Source organism: Herpailurus yagouaroundi, unplaced genomic scaffold (genome assembly GCF_014898765.1).
Source record: "Herpailurus yagouaroundi ecotype Mexico unplaced genomic scaffold, PumYag 188, whole genome shotgun sequence".
Classification (NCBI taxonomy): domain Eukaryota; kingdom Metazoa; phylum Chordata; class Mammalia; order Carnivora; family Felidae; genus Herpailurus; species Herpailurus yagouaroundi.
The window spans coordinates 12643787-12649700 of NW_024412419.1; positions in this window are offsets into that span (position 1 = coordinate 12643787).

The following is a 5914-nucleotide window of genomic DNA, read 5'->3' on the forward strand; positions in this document are numbered from 1 at the left end:
AAAAATAAATAAACGTTGAAAAAAAAAAAAACAAAACAGAGCTCAGTCTTGGGGCACCTGAGTGGCTCAGTCAGTTGAGCGTCCGATTTCGGCTCAGGTCATGAACTCAAGGTTCATGAGTTTGAGCCCTACGTCAGGCTCTGTGCTGACAGTGTGGAGCCTGGAACCTGCTTCAGATTCTATATCTCCCTCTCTGCCCCTTCCCTGCTGGTGCTCTGTCTCTGTCTTTCAAAAATGAATAAACATTAAAAAAATTTAAAAAGTAGAGCTCAGTCTCACAAAATCTTGACCGCTTGGAAAATGTGTTCTAATGGATTTTTAAAATCAGTATTTAAATGAAAGAGCATTTTCCTAAACAAAATGTGTGACTATGACAAGAAGGTTTAGATATTACGTTTCATTTTCTCCCCACCCCATTCTGACGCTTTTCTGGAAATATGGGGATTACTCATAAGATGATTCAACCCGCGGAAGCACTGGAGTCCTGCTCGAGGCATCACTGTCCTGTGTGCTGGCTGGCAACCTCAGAGACATAGAATAGGTAGTGACAGGCAACAGGGGAGCAGTGGTCAGTGTTTTGTCTAGTCAGTTTCCACTTGCGTGGCTGGTGGGGGTTTGTAGCACAGGGAGAAGAACGAGATCTCTGCTACGAGAGAGACCTCAGACTGAATCTTGACTGTGTGTTGGACCGGCTGTGTTCTTCTCTGACCTTCCCTAAATTTATGTCATAATCTGGAAAATGGGAATTCTAGTAGCTGAAAGAGTCTAATTGTAGCTAGGATTAAACAGATAGTATCTGTAACGTACCTAGTATTGTACAGGCATGTAGTAGATGTTTAATATAGCTGCTGTTATTATCACTAATTTTATTTGGGTGAACAGTAGGTTTTAGAGACTAATGACATCTGGTTCCCAGGACTTGTAAAAAATGAAAATATCATTTTAAGAAGGCGGGATCTGTTTCATCCCCATGAAAGTCACTGCAGACCATTACCATTTCTTAAAAGGATTGAAAACTTCTATTACAATGGTCTATTACACCAATTTTTTTTTTTTAACAAATACACTGATTAGATCAATTTCAACTTTAAACCAAATGTGACTTCAGATTCTAATGAGATCTAAGGTTATTGGTCTGTATTTATGTACTGAGATGTGTACATTTGTATACCTGATATACACGTATCTGTAAATATACATATCACAACTGTTTATGACCCCATAATCATGCTAGCAACTATAGATACTGGAATAGTCTTAACTAATGTTTGTGCCCACTTACTTTGCCTTCCAACCTACTGTCCAATGCCAATCGAATTTAATATAGTATAAAATCGTATCTAAAGACATTTGTCTTTAATCATTAGTCATTAATATAGTCGACTGATGAATGGATAAAGAAGTTGTGATTGGTATATATATACATACACACACACACACACACACACACACAATGGAATATAACTCGGCAATCAAAAAGAATGAAATCTTGCCATTTGCAACAAGGTGGTTGGAACTAGACTGGATCATGCTAAGCGAAATAAGCCATTTGGAGAAAGACAAATACCATATGATTTCAGTCAAATGTGGAATTTGAGACACAAAACAGATGAACATGGGAGAAGGGAAGGAACATTAAGAGAAAAACAGAGAGGGAGGCAAACCATAAGAGACTCTTAAATGCAGAGAACAAACTAAGGGTTGCTGGAGGGGAGGTGGGTGGGGGGGTGGGCTAAATGGGTGATGGGCATTAAGGCGGGAGTTTGTTGGGATGAGCACTCGGTGTCGTACGTAAGTGCCGAATCTCTAAATTCTACTCCTGAAACCATTATTACATTATATGACAATATGTCAACTAACTTGAATTTAAATTTAAAAAAAGTAAAATAAATAGAAATTAAAGACATTAATACATATGCACATACTACACAGATATATGTGATTATAAAAATAGTAATATGTGTTTATATCAGGCGTCCAATGATTTTCAGATGTCCATGTCCTAGGAGAGCCCACTGTGGGAAAAAAACTAAAATATTTGCCCTTGTTCCCGGTTGCTGGGGGCCAAGCACATCTGAAGGACATGCAGAGGCAGTGGCATAAAGCCCAGGAGAGACACGAGGCTGAAGATTCCAGAGGGCCAGAGGCCTAAATTGTCTCACACATATTTGATCCACCCGGGCATAGTTTGTCAGAGTATGCTTAGGTCCTGTGACCCCGGGGGACCAGAAGCACTTGACCGGTTGGACAAGATACAGGCCAGCCTCTCAGAGTGGCTGGGAGCTTGCTTCATTTGACTTCAAATCTCTCTCTTTAATTCCTGGCCATTTCCTTTTCTTCTCCCCTCCAGGAGACTAGAAGAGCAGGCCATGACCTTTCTTATACTTGGGCTCAGCCCAGCAGAAGCCATAAAGATAACCACCAGCTCTTCAAAGCCACTCAGATCCCTGATAATTCCACCAAGGATTTTCCCAGCGCTAAGGGGGAATGAGGTTTGGGGAAGCTGCCGCTTCTCCATATGGGGGGCTACTGTAAGGACTGGATGCCAGTGAGACTTGAGGGCACCGCTTGCTTCGGGGGATGAAAAGGCACTTCACAGGGACACCTCTGCTGGGGATGCCTCAAGGCACCGAGGGGAGCCGGTCTGTGCAGAGACCGTGAGCACACCTCCGTGGAGCCCGTCGCTGGGAAGCCAACTGCGCTGATGAGAAAGCTTGTTTCCAGTGGTTTTAGGAAGTTTTCCAAAGTTCATTTTTGGTTTGGGATGATGGAGGTGGGTGGGGAATGAAATGAGGGTTAGACTCTAACACATACCTGAGAACTTGCTTGCAAGGACTCTCAGTCCATCGGTATTTAAGTTAATATACAGCACTTTATATAAGTCTATGTATGTATATATACATATGTGTTTGTATCAGGCATCCAGTGATTTTCAGATGCCCATGTCCCAGGAGAGCCAACTGTGGGAAACAAACTAAAATATTTGTATACATATATGTATACATATATACATACATAGACTTATATGAAGTACAGTATATTAACTGCACATATATGTATGTATACATGTGTAGGCATACACATCTAACATACAGATATAAATATCTGTATCTTTAGCACCTACTAGGTACTAAGCATTTTAATACAGTAAAACCTTGGATCGCGAGGAACTTGTTCTGTGAGTGTTCCACAAGACAAGCAAACATTTCTAATAAATTTTAACTTGATAAAAGAGAGATGTCTTGCCATACGAGGAGTACGTGACACCGAACATCACACGATCGCAAGTGAACCAATGGTTTTTGAAATTCATTTCGATAGACAAGTGCTTTGGACTACACACACGTTTCAGGAATGAATTCTGCTCACAAACCAAGGTTTTACTGTATTTGTCATCTAATTGAATCCTCCAAAAAACTGTGCTATAAATCGTCACACCCATTTTACGGATGCGGGAACTGAGAAGCTGAGAGTCTAATTTGCCAAAGGCAAAGCTGGGTTTCAGTCTCGGGGCCTTCTGATTCCCGTGCCCGCTGTTTTTACGGCTATGATCAGCAATATATGATCAGTTGTGGAGAGATTGAGTTTCAAATTACAGGCCACTGTTACATTCCTGCAAATGCTGTTCTGAATTGTTTTTAAAACTTTTTTTTAATGTTTTATTTATTTATTTTTTTTTCAACGTTTTATTTATTTTTGGGACAGAGAGAGACAGAGCATGAACGGGGGAGGGGCAGAGAGGGAGGGAGACACAGAATCGGAAACAGGCTCCAGGCTCTGAGCCATCAGCCCAGAGCCCGACGCGGGGCTCGAACTCCCGGACCACGAGATCGTGACCTGGCTGAAGTCGGATGCTTAACCGACTGCGCCACCCAGGCGCCCCTGTTTTATTTATTTTTGAGAGAGAGAGAGAGAGAGAGGGAATGGGGGAGGGGCAAAGAGAAAGGGAGACACAGAATCCGAAGCAGTCTCCTGGCTCTGAGCTGTCAGCACAGAGCCTGACACGTGGGCTCGAACCCACGAACGTGAGATCATTACCTGAGCTGAAGTCGGACGCTTAACCGACTGAGTCACCCAGGTGCCCCTGAATTATTTGTTTTTAAATGACACTATATCGCGTTATGAAAATGTATGAGCTTTGTGTGGAAATAGGAAGACTTCCAGAAGGATATTGCCTTTCTCTAAAAGCTTCCTAATTCTGCTTGCTTATAATTAGAGCTCTTTACACACCAGTGCTTATTATAAATGTAATAATATAATGATGTATTGAACAAATGTTTATTGTGAGCCTGCTATGTGCAGTCCCAGGGACACAGCAGTGGAGGAATTTGTAAGTGTCCCTGTCTTCCTGTAATGCACAATGAAGTGGTAAGTGATGATTTATCAGTGACCCCATTTCCCTGTAGATGTTTTGCTTGTGGGTTGAGAGAACTCAGCTTGACTTCACTTGGACAGGGACACATGTTGCCTCACCTATCCAGGCGGAGAAAAGTAGAATGGCTTGGCCTTAGGGACATCTGGAGCCAGAGACTTGGGCACTAACAGCCAGACTGAACTTCCTTCCCCTCTCATCTTGGCCTCTCTTGATAAATGTGCTCTACCTGTCTAGACCAGCCTTCTCCTTTCTGCCAAAACTCATCCTCCCAGGCCTCACATTGCTCAATGTCATTGTCAGAGTGGGAAAGAGTCTCTCTGTCTCTCTCTCTCTCTCTGTGTCTCCTGGGTTTGAAAAACCTGAGCAAAGGCACTGTTTGGTCCAGCTTGGATCACAAGTCCATCCCCGTATCCTCTGATGGTGGAGAGTAGCAGAATCTGTAAGACGATGCTCTCCAGCGAGCAGTTGGACCGCGCTGGGGGAGAGAGCAACAGTTTCCAGGAGGGAACCGTGATGGGCGAACAATACATGTCCACTACAACGATCGTCCCTGTAATGCTGTATCACATACAATGAGACTTTATGGATGTTCCCCTACTCAAACTAACCCCATCACCTTTGCAGGACAGAAAGGATGACCCTCATTTGACAGATGAGGAAAGTAACGTCAAAGACGTGAGGCTGGGCCAGGGGTCTCACAGCCAAGAAACTGAGTGAGAATTCAAATGCTGATTTTCTGGATTCAAATTTCAAATCATGAAAGACACCGGGAGGCCTTCTGAATCAATCGTGCTTTGTGTAATTTCACGGCTATATATTTTATTGTGTGTGGGTGCCCGCAATGCTAGAAATTCCAGCACAGCTTAACAGCTCTCGATTGACAAATGCGTTGGGTCAGTACCAAGCATGGTTTCCTGGGCAAGGTAGACGACTGATATCTTGTATTTGGAGGGCAATGCTAGGTGGTGTGTGGGCAGAAGCATTAACTGGATTTTTCTGAGCCATCCACTTTGTTACTGTGCGAAATTCTATAGCATCCATCATGGCTGTATGTCAAAAGCTTTTTGTTTGTTTGTTTTCTTACTGAATCTCCTTCTAAAGCAAGGATAGAATCGGGATTCCAGTGGCATTTACTCCCCCATCCATCTATTCATCTATGCTCTCATCCATTCAAACATCCCTCCGCTGACACCTCCATCCATGATTCCGTCTATTCATTCAAAAGTGGGTTTATCATGTGTGTTACGCCAGGCACTGAGCTGACTGATGAATGGGATAGAGATAATGGAACAAGCCTTTTCTTCATGGGGCTCTCAGTCAAGGTTGCGTGATGTCATCTACTGTCTAACACCAAAGGTAACTCTACGGAGTCCACCTGAAACTCAGAGTGATTAAATATCTACTCAGTCCATCGTAGGAAGCAGATTGTTACCAAGCCATTTAGACCTGGTACTTGGTTACAATTTCAGAAGGCATTAATTCTTTAAAGGAAAAGGTACCATTAGAGAGGCCATGGACATATAAAAGCAGGGTTAAGAG